Raw genomic sequence first — 18,674 nt, 5'->3', positions numbered from 1 at the left:
CCATGCCCCCCGATCGAGGTGGGGTTACATGTCATGAAATCAATGCCCCATTTGGCGAATGGCCCAACAGCAACTATTGGTTGCAGAGGTGCGGGTGGTCTTCTGGTTTTGCTATCGAAAATTTGACAAGCATGGCAACTTCTGACTGTGGTTATGCAATCTTTGAACATTGTTGGCCAGAAGTATCATGCTCGTAAGATTTTTTGTGCCGTAGCATATCCATATTGATGTCCCCACACGCGCCTGAATGACAATCATTCAGGACTTTTTCGGCCTCCTCATGGGTGAGGCACCTTCTCAGAACTGTATCGATACCACGACGGTAGAGTGTATCACTGACGATCATGTAGTCTTTTGCTTGGTATCGAATACATTTTTGTTCGGAGTGGGGGTGTTTGGCCTGTATTTTTGAGTTTGGAGATAAATGATTATATCTCCATACCACTCATTACTTGCAGATATCAGAAACAAACTTTCATCCACGATTGTTTCTTCTGATGTGTCATCATTGGACGACGATGGGAGATCGCACAATAATTCTGCGAAAACTAGAGCTTTCTTTGACTTGGATTTTACAAATTCCAGATCAAACTCTTGTAGGATTGCTATCCATTTTGAATATTTTCCCCCCAGCAACTGTCGCGACAGTATATAAGTCATGGGGTTACAATCTGACAGAATGGTAGTTTTCCGAAAGAGGATATAGTGTCGAAATCTCTGTATCTCTTGAACAGCTGCGAGTGCTAGCTTTTCAACGTAAGAATATTTGCTTTCTGTATCATTTAAGTTTTTACTTAAATAATATATAGGATGTTCAATTCCATCGACTTCTTGAACTAAAACCATTCATATGGTCATATCCGCTGAAGCTAGATACAGGTTAAAATCTTTTTGATAATCAAGGGCATACATTAATGATGCTTTCATTAGGGAATATTTTAAAGCATCAAAGGAATCTTGCGCAACCTGATCCCAGACAAAGGGTACCTCCTTTTTCAAAAGACGTGTATAACCTTTAGCAAGTTCGGCGTAATTTGGAATGAACCTCCTCAGAAAGTTTGCTTTCCCTTGGATTTTCTGAATGTGAAGAAAATTCGAAGGTGGAGGCAAAATTTATGATTGCCTAGACCTTACATGGGTCGAGACAAATCCCATCCTTCGAGACTACAAAGCCACGTAAACGGCCAGAACTAACGCAAAATACACATTTGTGTGGATTGAGTCGTATCTTGTAGTGTCGGCAACGTAGAGATATCGCTCTTAAATGCTGCGGGTGATCAGTCTGCTTTCGCGAATGAGCCGGAAGGTCGTCGAGGTATGGTTGAATGATGTTTTTGATGTCATGGAAGGCATAATTCATTGCCCTCTGAAATGTCGCCCCTGCGTTCTTTAAACCAAAGGGTAATTTTTGATATGCGAATGTGCCCCACGAGCAAATAAATGTAGTCTTTGACTCGTCCTGTGGGCGGATATTTATTTGATTATACCCGAAGAATCCATCCATGAATGAAAAGATTTCGCATCCGGCGCATTCATCAATTATCTGGTCAATGAAGGGTGTAGGGTAGTTGTCCTTTCGACAAGCTTGATTTACATCCCCATAATCGATGCACACTCTAATTGTTCCTTGTTTTTTCATAACAGGGACAATATTCGATACCCAATCAGTTCGAGGAACCGGGTAGATGAAACCAGCATGGATATGTTTTTTAACTTCTGCCTTAATGGCAGTGGATTTCTTGGGGTACACCTTTCGTAGCCATTGTCGTACTGGTTTGACACCTGGATACATCTTAATTTTGTGTTCAACGATACTCGACTCAATGCCTGGCATTTCATCATATGACCAAGCAAAGACATCTCTGAATTCGCGAAAAAGAGCATTATATATCTGTAGTTCTGAAGGAGAACAACATTTGCCAACCTGAATATTCTCTACAATATCTGTTTTAGTCGAAATATTTATGGCGATAGTCTCTTCAATAATGGGAACTTTCGCTCTTCCACCTCCAATCAATGTGGCGGAAGTAGCGTCGATAGGAACCTGCAACATGATATCTTCTAAAAAGATCTCAGAAAACGATATCGACATGGATCATGCAGTGGTTTTGCCCCCAAGCCCAGCGGAAATATTATAGCAATCAATGTTCCTAGCATGGGAGGCAAACCCAAATCAACGCTCATCAAGAGTTAGGATAAATATGTCTAGAGAATATGGTACCCCTTCAAATCCTTGGTCGCGAGTGCATGTCACCGACGAAGGAATTGTCCAATCTATGGTAATTGAAGGGACACCATGGAATGATTCCCACCATCGTTCCTTTCTTCCGGATTGTGGAGAAGATAATCAAGATGACCTGTATCATCCTTCAATTTTTGAATTCCTATCAAATACTGTAAACACGGAATCTCCATTTTGTTACAGGGAAAAGTGTCTATTTAGAACTGCTCTATCCCACTAAGGTGTGACAGCTGCCTTAGAAACAAACAGAGAAAAACTACTTTTGTATTTCCTTTATGAATTATAGATAGAGAGGAATAGAAAGAACCAACCTGTGTCTTGCGCTAATCCTTTGATCCAATCCCTCTCTTCTTTGATAGTCTCCAGCTACCTGCTCCGTCGCATGTCTAGCTTCACAAAGTACCTGTAAGATCACAGAAGAAAAGCACTATACAAAAACATGGATCTATATTCATAAACAACTTAGGATCATATTTAAGTTAAACATACAAATGTAACAAGCATCAATGATACAAAAGCATGGAGGAGAACTCAAATAGTTTTTATTGATAAACAAGAAAAGATCCAAGAGGAGTTACAACTAGTGGTTCCGACCCAGCATCAACCTCCCAACAAAGAAGCCCCTCTTCACCTCAAACAAAGCATAAATCACCCAACAATCTGATGTTTGTCTCTAGAAACCAACAACAATTCCTTACAATATGCAAAATTCCAGCCTCTGGATCTCTGGGAGGAGGGATCCATATATAGATATCTGTAAGGAGGATGAGTCAGCTTGTGATTTGATTAGTTTCTTCTCTCTGTCAGTTCTTGCTTCCACTTGGAGATTGAGGGCCTCTTACTCATCCTTGGTCGAATTCAGTGAGGCAAGTGTCACAGGAGAAGATTCTGGAAGCTTCCTTTGCCTCTCCACCTCGCAGAATGACACTGCCATTTGTCATTTCTCGCCCATCACACCCTACAGAAGGGAGTTTTGAAATGCAATGCACCCTCATAGTGTATTTAGGTGCAATGCAACGCACTTAGCCAGTGGAGCAACTGAAATGATCTTGTTTTGACTAATTCTGAGCAGTTCCTGGTGGAGAACTTCTGGGAGAAGCTGTAATCTATTGACCTTGTTTCGTTAGGGGTTAGAACAACACTTTTAGGGACTTAGGAGCCCTTGTTTTATGGAAATTTCATGCTTGGAGTTGTAGGGCACAAAAATGTCTATAACACTAGTGCCACATCTTGTATCGTCTTGTCTTAGCTTGTCTTCTATGATTTATGTTTATGTTTTATTTCCAGTTTACATTAATGTTGATGTGATTGCTATTCTGGAAAACATATTGAGCTAATAGTGAAGATTGAAATAAATTTCTCTAAGCATAGAACATATCTAAAATTAACATGGTATCGGAGTTGAGGAGAAGAGAATGCCCAAGAAAGAGTGAAAGAGTAAACACCGAAGACAGCTGGGAAAGGACAAAAGGATCAATGGATTCCTCATCCCTCAACAAATTCACCGAGGGTGAAGATGAAGTAGAGAATATTATCAAAATGGTGCAGCGGAAGTTTCTGGTGGCCTACCTAAAGATCACTTCATTGGGAAGTCTGGATCTAATGGTGGAAGGAAAGGTAGATGACTTGGTTGCAATAAGTTAGGCCGTTATACAAAGGAGTGTCTGAATGGAAGAGACACATCTCTTGATGAAGATAAAAATCATTCCAAGGACATCCTCCATGATAAAAGGAATGATAGGTAATGCAAGTAATAAAGCAAATGACTGACTCTTCAAAGAAAGCAAGGAACCCTAGGTATGAAGAATGAAATCCTGTTTTCTATAAGATAAAGAAGCGTTATATTGTATTGGACCTCTCCTTCAGATTCTTTGGGAATCTGGCTTATTGATTGTAGTGCTTCAAGGAACTTCATCGGATAGTAAGGTGCACTCTCTAATTTGGTAGAGATGGAGACAATCATGGTATTATACTTGGAGTTGATGCCACCTGTCCCGGAAAGGGTGTACGGAATATTACCCCTCATTAGAATGAGGGTAACTCTATTCATTTACAAGAATCTCTTTTATGTACCTAATCGCAATAAGAACCTGGTGTACATATTGGAAATGGAAATCAAAGGTTTTAGGGTAGCATTCATTGATGGAAAGGTACATGTTAAGAAATAGAAATTTCAAAGATGCTTTTTCGCATGGGTTTAGGGTTGGCAATTTGTCTCAAGTCACAGGATGGTCCATTGGGGATCATGTCAATTAACATATTGCATCTATAACACCAAAGGTCTACCTATGGGGCCCTACTCGATGTGGGTCAGATGGTGGTAGGGATGCTTGAATTCAAGAAGAGCATGAAGGTACATGTCTGACATGTACGGAAGGAAAATCTTATAAGGGGACCATTCCCCTCATGTAGCAGGTCCACACGTTTGGAACAACCCGAGGAGTTTGAGATTCATGATCAGGAATCTCATGTATACAAGTGGAAGAAAGCCCTCTGTGGCTTGAATAAAAACACCCTGGGCGTAGTATGAGAGGATTGATAGTTGTTTGATGAAGCTGAGGTTCACTAGGAGTGAAACCAATCAAAACCATTACTCGAAGGTTGTGGATGATAAACCTCTCATACCAACACCTTATGACGACAACCTATTTCTGACAGGTGCATATCCTCTCATTTGTAGAAGTAAGAGGGAGTTGGATTCCACATGTGGAATGATAAACGGCATTCTTAACTACCTTGAGGATCTTAAATTTCAGAAGTAATGTAGTAGTGATGTTGAACCAGATTTGGGAAATGCCTTTGAGTTTCATAAACTCATTTGTATTGATGTTCTTAGTGAGCTTTCATCAGGACATATGTTTTGTAGTTATCATGGTGAGCTCATATTTGGTTTAGCCTCACTCGATTGGTGCCAAGAATCTTCTAAGATATCTTCGAGGCACAATATCTCATGGATTGAGATACACTACCGGAAATATGAAACTACATGATTATTTGAATGATGACTAGGTAGGCAGTGTGGAGGATCACTAGATCACTTCTCAGTGCTAGTTCTCTTTGGATTTTGCTTTGATATCATCGATGAGCAGGAAGCAGAAGTTGGTTGCTATAAGCATTGCCGAGATCGAATACATAGTTGCATGTATGATCTCGTGTGAAGCTGCATGGTTGTAGAAGAACTTAAGTGAGCTATTTGTACATATGATGAATACCAATGAGATTCTCTGTGACAACTAGAGGGGGGTTCGATTATTGAGGAATCTCGTATTCGATAATTGCTTCCGCAGATAGACATCAGATATTGCCTTATCTACATATGGTAAGTTGATGAGTGAGGAGGCTCCATCCCATTGAGACTGATGTACAGGTCGCAAACATTTTGTCAAAGTCCCAGGGAAAAGTCAAATATGTGATTTTCCTGAACGACTTGGAGTCACTGAGAGACCTTCTTATAAGGGTTCTGCATGTTGCATGCATTGAGCTCTGGGAGCTCTGGGGGGCTTGGGGTACTTTCTGGGGCAACATAAAACCACAGGTGACTCACCCTCCCTAAGGAGTGCGCTACGTATAAGATGACATGTTCAACCTTCCCCTGCTATACCTTGTGGAAACTGTGGAACAGAATGATTAGTTCTCCTATGGGCTGAGATGATTAGTTCTCCCATGGCAACTATGAAACATGATGATTAGTTCTCCTGTGGGCCGGGATGATTAGTTCGCCTATGGGCCGGGATGATTAGTTCTATCGAGCCATCATACCCATGTAGTCTGGGACTCATGGGAAGTACCTCTCATCTGATCAATGAATAGGAAAATGGGGTTAGGGACCATAGTAGTACTATCGATGCATGCATCATTGTATCGATTCTACTCCCTATGCTAGGATGACCTCCATTGATCTATGATTAATGAAACTAATCTACGATCAGTATGAGTGGTTTGAGACACTCTTTTGTGATATTGATATGGAATTAATAAGACTGAATTTTGGTCAGTAAGAGTGATGTGACACACTCTCTTCAGATGAAACTGACTTCAGGTCAGTAGAGAATGGTATGAGACATTCTCAATCAATTCTTCTTCTTCATGGTTTAGCAGAGCAGAGAAGAGCAATGAAGTCCATTGTTGGCAGAGATAGTACAGTCAGACATATGGATCGGTGGATGGAGTTCTCCCTAGTTCAGAGGAAGTGTTAAAATTGGCAACTAGGGCCAAAATCCATGTGGGTCATCTTATTAATGGAAGATGATACTTTTCTTAGATCCATCTCATCAAGAGGTATAGGATTGATCTAAAGATCATCTGATTCCGATAATTATTCATGGAGGTATGAATTTATTTGTGTTATGGGACAATTCGTCAAGGTTTGTGAGCAACCAAATAAACTCCACTTGTCCTCAATGTTTTAGTATAAATAGAGGTGGCCTTCAAGTCATTTTCAACACACTTGGGATCTCTTCCTCTCTACTTGTCTTTGGGTTTTAATAGAGGATAGATCCTAAGGGAGAACACTGCCCTAATATAAAGGGCAGAAGCCGGAACTGCTGGGAACTGCCAGAATTTCTGGAACTACTGAAACTGCCAGAACTGTCAGAACAGCTAGAACTATCGGGAATTGCCGGGAACTGCTAGGAATTTCTGAAACTATCAGGAACTACCAAAACTTCTGGGAACTACCAGAACTGTTGGGAATTGTAGAGAACTTTTAGGAATAATCTGAACTATCAGAACTGCCGAAATTACCGGAACAGCCAGGAACTGCAGGAACTGTGGGAACTACTACAAACAACCAAATCTTTCACAACTTTCGTAACCTTCAGAACAGCCAGAACTACTGAGAACTACCTGAACTACGAGGAATAGTTGAAATAGTCGGAATTGTCAGGAACAATTGGAACTGCCAAGAACTCTCGGAGCATCTGTCTTTGAAGGAGAGCAGCATGCAAGGGACAGATAACTAACATTGCGACAATTGTATGGTACTTAGCAGTAAGTACACCAAGCATGCAATGCTACAACTAGCATGCAAGGGGCAACTAGCATGCAACAACAAGCATGCTAAGGAAAACAAGCATGCTAAGGACAACAAGCATGCTAGGGATAGCAAACATGATAAGGACAACAAGCATTCTAGGGAAAACAAGAAAGCAAGGTGCAAACAACACATAGGTCACAATGGAAACATGCTGCAACAATGGCACATAATGCAGTACAATGATGGGTACAACCATGATTAATGAAGCATGATGAGATGCAACATAGTGATGATGGGTGTAGCATGGTGTAGCGCAGTGAGGTGTAGCATGATGACGAAATGCAGCACAACAATAGGTGATGGAGTGACCCTGGGGAATGAGTTGAAGCAACGTGTCTTTAAATGATCTCATGTATCATCTTCTTAAATATGATCTATGCTCTTATCTAGATAAGTCAAAGTGTTGATTTCTATTGTAAATGTACTATCTCTCTCTCTCCCTACTGGACTATTGAAAAACATATAAGAATTGATCAAGAGTTTCCCCACATTGGGGTTTGTCCGTGGCTAGCACCACATATTGTGTCCTCTTGTCTTGGCTTGTCTTTTGTGATTTATGTTTATGTTCTATTTGCAATTTACTTTAATGTTGATGTGATGGCTAATATGGAAAAGGTATTGAGCTAACAATGAAAATTGAAATAAATTGCTCTAAGAAAATAACATACCTAAAATTAACACAAGTCAACTTTGACTTCTTCTACTCCCCTTCTCTGTTGAACATTTGATATAACCAGCCTAGATCCATATTAACCCCAAATCTATCAAGGGGCTTGAGGGATCAAATCTCGTGAGGTGAAAACCTCTTTTTTTAGTGCAATACTTAATGAAAGGTTTTCACTTCGAGATAATTGATCCATCTCAGTGCTTGATAGATCTAGTGTTAAGATCTATGTTGGTTATATAATATTTATATTTGTATCTAAGTGTATCTTTCTTATTCCCTCTCTCTATTTCATCCCGTAAACATACACACACTCTCTCTCTCCATATCTTTCTATCTCTCTTTCCCTCCCTCTCTCTGCCTTCCCCTTCTCTCCCTCTCTCATCCCCTTCTCTCACTCTCTCTCTTGACTCCCTATTGGACATTGGATAAACCAATGCTCCTGTTACACTAAAATTTGTCACCATGACTATTTGCAGTCAGTATGGCTCCGTCGATAGTCATACTGTCCTCCTTGGAAAGTCTCATACCTCTGCTTCTCATGTCAAACTCCAAGAAAGAGAGAAAGTCCTTAAAAAGTCAATTAACTCTGGTTATGCAGTTTCTCTTAACTTTACCTGCGTGTAGCACCTCAAGTTCACAATACGTGCGTACTTGTACGCTCTGTCTGTAAAGGGGTGGGTTCGTACTCCTATAAAGGTCAAAAGGTGCGAGTTTTACTTCAAAAAAGTTACTTGTGGTCGAATCTAGAGCATTCTAGAAGATGGTTTGACGTGTATTGAGCGCCTCCAGATGGTTCATGCATCCCAATGAAAGAGGAACTTATCTGATGAAGAGGGGAGATATCCCATTGAAAGAGGGGCTTATCCCATTCATGGTGGACCTGATTAACTTCCTCCAAAGCACTATAAATACAGGAATTGGGCCAGAGGGAGGGGAGGTTGAAAGCTGAACATTCCTAAGGGTAGATGCTGCTGAAATTAGGACTCCCTTATAGAGCTTGAGAGGAGAGATTCCAATCCTTTCCTAGCTTCATTTGGAAGTGGGTGAGCTGATCAAAGTAAAGGAGAACTCTTGCTGGACCCTGGGAGGGACCTGCACAACACCAAGGCACTGGTTGTAATGGTTTCTTTTATTTCCAATTAATACAATTAAGTTCATTTTTCTCAACAAGTTGTTTTATATAATTTGTTTCATATACTCCTTGGTCTTTATGATGAATATGTTTTATTATATGAGTTATTCAGGTGCTATGTAATCGTTTGCTTGTTAGTGAATGCAGGCTTCAAGGAGAAGGAGCTCATCTGGATCGGAAAGGCTGGACTACAACAAACAAGCGTTGGACTAAAGGTATGCTTTAAACACTTGGTTGCTTGTATTTAAAATTCATATTTAGGGAAAGATAGTGCTTGATTGTCTTGCTTGTCACTAGAAAGCCTTAGCTTCTAGGGAGGTCGGTTTTGCCCGCAAAATTGACTCTTTCCGCATGACAGCTCCCTGTGTGTTTTGTGATATGGACTAACTGCCCTTCATGGATCCTTATCTCTTGTAATGTGATTGTTGACTAACACATGCACATTTTTGTCTAATGAAAATTGTGATTCCCAACACTTACTATCAAAGTGTAGGCCACAAGTTCAATACACACTCGAATCGCATTGGGGAGGGATTGTTAGACATTGGATAAACCAACACTCCCCCTGTTTTTCGCGAGATGGACTAACCTACTCTCATGGATCCTTATCTCGGGTGATGTGGTCGTTGAGTAACATGTGGGTTTTTGTCTAATGACCATGGTGATTCCTAACAATCTTACTCTCCTCTCTCCTTCTCTTCCTCGTCACTGCCTCTCTCTCTTTCTTTCTTTTTCCTTCCATATCTGTCCCCCTCCAACTTCAAGTCTCCCTATTTTTGTCCTTCTCTCTCTTGAGTTCACTCTCTTCCTTCCTCTCTCTCCCACCTCCCTCTAACTGACCCCCCTAATCTCTCTCTCTCTCTCACACACACACACACACACACTATCTCCCTTCCTTTCTTCTTCTCTCTCTCACATCCTCTTTCCCTCTTCCCCTTCTCTCCCTATCTCTCTCCACTCCTCTTCTCTCTTCTCCTCTCTCCCTCAATCTTTCTCCATCTCTGCCTTGTCACTCCCTCTCTCTCTCCAACTCTATCTCTTTATGCTTTTGTTCTTTCCTCCCTCTCTCTCCCTCTCTCCTTCTCTCTCTACCCTCCTTTGTCTCTTCCTTCCTCTCTTCCCCCCTCTTTCCCCTCCTTTGTCTCTTCCTTCTTCTATCTCCCTCTCTCTAACCTCATCACACAGTCTTTCTCTCTTTCTCTCCAACCTACTGATCAACAACTATCTCCTTATGTCTCTCCCTCCACACCCCTCTCTTAAATTTGATCCCATTGTATTAGGAAAGTGTCTAAATTAAAAAACCCAATTGATTGTATAACATTAAACCTATATTTTGGATCAATTATGTCAAAGAAAATATTATAATGAAAAACTTCAAATAATCATGTAGTATGTTTCATCATCGCTTGGATCCTTAGTTAAAATGGATCTATGTTGGCCCTTAATAGTATTATTTATATTATATAAATTTCACTTCTTTATCAATAAAGACATTATCATTTTAATTTTATCAAAACCTTGATTTGATTTATATGGGAATATTTTTGGTTGTTGTGAGGATAGAAGGTTTAGACATATGTCAAAAATAATTATAACCTTTTTCCTTTTACATTTAATTAAAAAATGGTATAAAATTAAATTAAATTAAAATATTTATTATTTCGATTGTGAAATAAGTTATGGTTTCTAGGCATGTGGTATTGATAAGCCATGATTGGCCCATGGTATTGTAACAAATTATAGCTACAAGTTAATAATATCCATGGTGAAGTGGTGATAAATATCCATGGTTAAGAATATTGTCTTATTGTTATAAAATATTTTAATTGTGAAACAAGTTATGATTTTTGGGCATGTAATATTGATAAGCCAATATTGATAAGCCAAGGTAATTGTGAAACGCCCAAGGTATTGGTATTGTAACAAAGCCTATTAAAAGTTCATAATATCAATGGCAAAGTGAGGGTGAATATTCATGATTAAAAATCTTGTCATATTGTTATAAAATCTTTTGAGCGTGAAATAAGTTATGGTTCTTGGACATGTGTGAATGATAAGCCATAGTATTGGCCCGTGATAGTGTAAAAAACCTATTTACATGTTAATAATATCCATAATAAAGTTGGGGTGAATAATATCCATGGTTAAGAATCTTGTCATATTCTTATAAAATATTTTGATGTTTTTTGGGCATGTGGTATTGATAAGACATGCTATTATAACAAATCTTATTCAAAAGTTAATAACAAAATTAAAATATAGCAAATTGAATATATTTTCTTTCTTTTAACTTTTTCATATTTATTGACCCGACATTTTAATGTTTACACCCATAGGATATCACTTTTTTTTTTTAATTGAGTGGATATTTAAAATGATACACTCATGGCATATAGCTTTTATGTTTTTTTTAATTGAGTCCATATGTAAAATGTTTTAGATATGAACATTACACCTACACATTTACCCTATATTTGGTTGTAGAGGGTGTGTGAGATCAATAATAAGAAGAATTGATCAAACCATTTTCACTATCTTGGGGTTTTACCATGACATCCGCCAAATCTAGTGTCCTCTTGTCTTGACTTGTCTTTGTGATTTATGGTTAATGTGATTGCTATTGGAAAAATAAATTGGAAATTGTCATTAGACTGCTAAATAAAAATTAAAATAATTGTTGTAACCATAGAAATTACCGTTGTTAAGTAAAATTAACAAATAAACTATATTTTAAATTATAAGTTATAATTACAATTAAAATATTGAAATTAGTAACTATAATTAACAAAAGTTTACAATCATTAATGGTATAAATTATAATTATAATTAATGGTATAATCATGAATGGTAAGATGTAAGAAATACAAATACATATGTGTTTATTGACTATGTAGATATTCTCTCAAAAGCCAACTTGAGACCAAATACATGTAAAATTGCCAAATTCCCTATATATCCACCAAAAATAAAGCCAGAAACATGCTTTATGATTAACAATTAAACATAAATACTCTTTAAAAGTAAGTCATAGATTATCCAAATACATGTAAAATTGCCAAGTTCCCCATATATCCGCCAAAAATAAATATAAACACACGCCTTAATAATAATTATAATTAGCCATTAAACATAAAAACTTTCTTTAAAATAGGAAATACATTATTATTATTACACATTACTAAGTTACCCCTTTAAGAAATGAGCCTGAGTAAGCCTTTACTTGAGCGATATTTACATTTTATTTTTTCTTAATAGACATTACAAGGCAGCCACATTAATATATCAGCCTGAGGAAGCCTTGCAATACATTTACATTTTCTTGAGTATAAATAAAGACCTATTTCAAGATGATCACAACTCATAATTGGTTATCATAATAAAAAGCTCCACCAGGTCAATGGTCTCAATGAGTTGAAAGTTGAAAATTCTTGACTTCTAGTACTTCAACCTCGAGGGACTGGCAACTACAAACATTGTTGGAACTGCGGAATTTTTCACTTTATCTCAAAGAACAAGAAAATGATGTGCAAAACCAAAAACTTCCATGCTGCAGCCGAATATAGATGGAACCTTTTCCAGCTTGATCATATTAGTCCCATTCGCTTCCCTTGATATATAACATAATCATATTTGCACAGGGCTATCGTGGTTATATATCAGCCAGTGATTATTTGCAGCTCGCTAATAGGTTGACTTTGATTGAGTTGTTCCCATAATGTTCTGATTAGCGTGTTGCGAGTGGAAGCCGGGGGAGCAAAGCCATTCTTGCTCACCTCATACAGAACCCTCGACACTTGACCTATCATTTCATTTCTGCAGAGACCATTAAGGAAGCAGTTAAATATTTTGATATGCGGAAGGAGTCCTTTCTCCGACATCTCTCCTAGAACATCGTCGGCTTTACAGAGATTATTTTCCTTGCTGAACCCATTAACGAGGGTCCTGTAAGTGACGACATTCAGCAAAACCCAACCAGGAATCACCATCTCATTCACAAGCTCCACCGCTTTATTTGCCTCCCCTTATTTACAAAAGGCTGTGATGAGGGCATTGAACTTCACCATGTTAGGTTTGCAGCCCTGCATGTTATCTAGGGTTTCAAGGGCTTCAGAGAGCATACCTTGTTTGCAGAGGGCACTGATGTGAGTCGTATAGGTGAAGACATGCGGCCATGTTGCCCTCTTTGCAAATTGCCTATATGAAAGTGGTGTAAGTAATGACATTCGGTGGGCAGCCATTAGAATACATGTCGTCGATGAGCTCAAGCGCTGGCTGTAGTCATCCATGTTGGCAGAAACCGCCGTCAATGGCCCGTGGGTTTTCTCGTCAGGAGTGCACACATTCTCAGACATCAGCGCAAGCAGGTTAAGAACGACATCGACTTTTTCGACCCCAAGGAGGCTCTTTATCGGGATCGCTATGCAGGATCCCACTTTCTCCATGTCCACAGAGCGTCCCGTCTCCCACTCTCTTTTGGCAAAGAATGTAGAGGATAGCGTTGAAGGGAAGCACCAGGGGTTTGCCATTGCAGAGAAGAGGCGCAGGGTTTACTACAAAATTCCGGGTTTGCCTTATTTTTTTATTAATCGGTAAATACACACGGATTAATTTGATGAAATCATTTGGGGAGGTGAAGAGGGTGAGGAAGAAGACTTTTGTGGTGGTGGAGCATGTTTTCGACCTGGTGAAAGAGCTCCGGGCCGTTCTTTGCCGAAGATTCTAGAGCATAAAAGTGCCTGCCTGTAAAGTGTCCTCAAAAACTCTCTTTTTACAATGAGGAATGTGAAAATAATTGCTAAATTGATATATTATTTTTATTTTTTTTTCTTTATTTCTTTTTACGGACATTATAACAGTTTGACAACATTTTCACAGATTGGCCACTTTTCAAGTAGTTGGTATGTTTGAGATGGTTGAATACTTATTTTTTATTTAATATGAATTTATTATATTTTTAAATTTAATCAAAAAATATTTTGAATTAATCAAATTATATAAACAAAAAATTAAAATAAAATAAATTAATAATCAAAATAGTTAATTTAGGATTGGCAGATTTTTAAAATCTAGGTTTCAAATATAATTTTTTTTATATTTTAAAATGTATATATATATATATATTGTAAAATTAGGTATTTTTTATTGGGTTGATAGGTAATGTAACGTAAACATTTTAAAAAACCATGGTATTAAGAACCCATGTTATGCTATTCATGTGGGATATAACTTATTTAAGGGGGAATTAAATTAGCTAAGATCCATTTTAGTTTGATGTTATATTTAAATACATATTTAGAAGTTAAATGTTTTTATAGATATATTTTGTATAGTTCTATTTAGTAAATTGAGGTTTCATTCAAGGTGATTATATGTTTGATAAAATATACCTTTGAATTTTACAAAGTTGATTCATCATCAAGGCGAAGAATATGGAAAGACAACAATATATAAATAATGAGAGTGGATTTATGCTATTGTGTATCTGTAAGTTGTCAATGAGAATGTGAGTAGTTTGCTTTTTGTTTGATGCATCTTCTACATGGTGAGGATTTGGAGTCACCTTCCATGTTAGTCACCTTCCATGTTTTCCATCATACTATGGCAAGCAAATAGAGAACAGTTGTCACGCCCCCTACACTGGTTGTACTCTTTCAACTGCACTATAGGAAGTGCGACACTACCGACCACTTTTTTTTCACCAATACTTGTGATCGTGAAGTTGAACTACTCCTACTTTCTATACTTAGTTTATTTTTCAACAACTAAGCATATATTTTGTTATACCATTTATCATATTAACTTTATAATCATGAATCAATATTAACATGAAATATATAACAACATAGCTGGGAGGGGAAACTCTGTGTAATGAGTCTGCCCGTAATAATAATGTTAATCTTCAGAATTATATATAAGTTTACATCCAAGGGAAACCCCAAATTTCACCTTTACACTTATACAAATTCACTTCCTACACCCGTCGTGCAGCCTTGCCCAACCTTAGGCAAAGTCGCCTAAACTGTTGTTCAACTCGTTCGCCTCATACATGGCTCATCCGTTCATCAACGTTTTCAACAGTCGAACGATTCTTTGTTTCGTTCGACCTGGGCTCGTTCAACAACTCACCCATTGTTCACCCTTCATCGTCACACGTTTCTGCCCTAATGACCATCAGACATTTCATTTGACCTGTCATTCGGTCGGACACCCTACCATGCCCTCATCCGACTTCTCAAACGAATGCCCTCCCGTGCCCTTGAATGACTCTTCACACAAACACCCTCAAATGACTTCTTCAATGAACACCTTTGAACGACTTTCCTTAATGAACTATTCACCTTCAAAAATTTTCCTGAAGGGACACCTTTGAACAACTTTGCTGAATGGACACCTTCAAATGAATTTCCTGAAAGGACACCTTCGAATGAATTTCCTTAACGAACGCCTTCGAACAACTCTGCACGAATGCCCTTGAACAACTTTCTGAACGAACACCTTCGAACTACTTCCTTGAATGGACACCTTCGAATGCCTTTCTTCAACAAGCGTCTTCGAATGACTTTGCATGAATGCCCTCGAAAAACTTTCCTAAATGAATGCCTTCAAACGACTTTCCTAAATGGATGCCTTCAAACGACTTTCTAAATGGATGCCTTTGAACAAATTTCCTTTGTTTCGGCCCGAGTGCTTCAACCCTACACTCCTCCACCTGCACCTTCGCTCGGATATCAGACCAACTCACACTTTCACCTTTTTTCAACTTTGAATGCTCTAAGCTTGTGTGTTTGTTCATGCCTTAGCTCCATCGTCAAGCCACCAATATATATGGCTCATCCATCGCATGAGATGTTGTGTCTCCATGCTAGCTAACCCATCATATCTTTGTTTCAACTTTCATTTCACTTCTTAAATGGGTCAGCGCGTCCATCGGCTGACCCAACTGTCCTGTCTCCTATTGTTTGGCCTCGTCCACTAGTCAGCCCACTGGGATCGCCCACAACCTATATACTCAAACAACTTCAAAACACTTCGCATTTATTCCGACCATGCACAGTTCCTCAGTGCGTTGCCTCCATGCATGTTGTCATGTCGCCTGCATCTCGTGGTCCTCACATTCTCTCCCACTTGAAATCATTATTGTGCTGGATAATCTCTCATCCTAGAAACCATCTGTCACCAATATATCCCTACCAATGCCATATAAACCGTTGGTATGACGTCCATTAAATCAGAATCTCTCCTCAATCCATGATCATCAGCCACATCCATCGTAATATCCACATGCTACTCCCACTATGGAAGGCTGGTCCCTCCAACTCAAACTACATGCTTACTGCAACATATCATGTCATCCTCATTATGTATAGTCATCTTGTGAACTGCTGCCATGATACTCAAACGTAATGCTAACACATCTCTGTACACCGTCGACCCCCATGACTTGAACAAGTCGAGTAGCTAATCCAATTGTCACACTCAAACCATGATAATACACATTCTCATGCCATCATAAGTCATTTCTCAGACTCCTGTCACAACATCAACTCGATCAAGAATCCATCTCCATATAATCAATGTCTAGGTCCATGAAGGAGTACTCATCTCATCTACAACATGTTGTCCATGATGTTTGGTATCAATGTGCTGTATGAAATTAGTCACATCTATCCAACATCATCATCCATATGTATAAAATCCATCTCCTCAATATGAATAGATCATCTTTCGACTCTCGATGTGTCATATCCAGGTTCATGAAGCAACCTCCATCATATATGCAATGTGCCATCCCTCAAGTGTTTCATATATGTAGAAATTTGACCTGTAGAAAAAACTGATATATGCAATTTCCTAAAGCATAATACTTGTTCTACGTCTACAAAACATTAAGCAGAAGCATAATCGAAATCATGAGCAACATCAAGTAGAAACATGCATAACTGATCAAGAGAAATAATCACACATAACACAAGATATATCCAGGGTAAAGCACCAACATAAAACCCCAACCATGTATTATCAATCAAGTGGAAATCCTCTTCACAATACAAAAAGAATTAGCTCTCAAGCTATTCTACTCTCTTTGTACTTTGATGATCTTCAATCAGAAGATGAAAATCATGGACTACCTAGGCCTCAATATATAGGCCACAAGTACTCCAATCTCATATAATAGATCCTTCTCCATGCAAGGAATACTTACTAGAAATATCCAAACATCTAATAGTACACTGTCCCACATCTGATTTTAACTAGGTCTCTGACAGAACTGACATGCAACAGTTATCCATGAGTGAATCCTCAGTTATCTAAAATAATAGTTATCACATGCATGCAAGCATTAAAAAACTATATTTTATTATTTTTACAACTTGTTAAAATAATCTAACTGGACTTGACTAGATAGAACTAAGTCAACTGATTCTCTCATTATAGAACTAAACCTTATCTCCTTTAATCAAGAGATAAATTCCTAAATCAAGGGAGAAAATAATTGCATGATCTCACAAAGACTTCAAATTCGAATTTCCTTAATTAATTAACTCAATTGAATTAATTAATTAATATTTCAAACTGCTGCTAAGAACATAATTAATTTTACTTCCTACAGATAGACTAGGGGCTGCTATAAATAGGAAGGCACCCAGAAATGTTGTTTTTAGAACTTTGTATTTTTAGTAGTTTCACCTCTCACCCAATGTGGCCAATGACCTCTCTGGCCAAACTACTACTTTTAGACATGTTATTTTTAGATATGCTATTTTTAGTAGGTCTATTTTTAGCACATTCTAAATTTAGCATTTCTTGCTGCACATTTTTCAACACTCCCTCTCAACAAGAAAGGCTTTCTCTTGAACCCAATCCTATAACTCTGGAATGTTCTGCATGCAACACATCTACCAGGTCCACTTGCTCCAACAACACTTGGAAAAAAAACACTCCCAACTGACCACTCTGTTGGGCTAGGAACATACTTTGATGCTGAAGCTCTACCTGCTGCTGACAAGTGCTCCCTCTCTGACATCTGCGCTACTGCAACATCTCCATGCATCTCACACCATTTCACCACTCTCTTTGCCACCTAGCATTGTGTAAAACACTTGTGCCTCTTGCATTGCTGTAGCCTACTAGCTATGCGCTATCTTGGGATTCCCTGCACTGTCACTCTCTCTGTCACTCCATCTACATCTATCTCTACCCAATTAGTCAATTCCTACTACTCCACATCAGAGCTCTTGTAGCAAGGTCTCATCCAAGAGGTTGGGTACCTCAAGGATCTTGCCCATCCTCCTTGGGAAGATCACTCTATATCGCCCCACCTCCTATCTAGAGGTATGGTTGCATGTGATCCCTCAGCCCACCTAGCTTGAAGTTTCCCCCTACTGGAGGTCTTGCATGAGTAGATGTCTCTACTCAATCTCCACTTAGATTCCCCTGTTGTGGCTACTCCACAACCTCCTGAAGTTGTTGCACCAATCGTGGCTCCTCCATAAACATCTAAGACTTCTTTTGGCTCTGCATGTTGAGAGGTAATATACCCTCCCTCTCAACCACCAAGTCTCCATCAGTTGCCTTATTGTTCAAGTCTTTGCATGCA

The sequence above is a fragment of the Pinus tabuliformis genome, chromosome 8 (genome assembly GCF_031772625.1).
Source record: "Pinus tabuliformis cultivar Carrire ecotype Pingquan chromosome 8, CPIR1, whole genome shotgun sequence".
Taxonomy (NCBI): Eukaryota; Viridiplantae; Streptophyta; class Pinopsida; order Pinales; family Pinaceae; genus Pinus; species Pinus tabuliformis.
Note: the sequence above shows the minus strand (reverse complement) of the source record.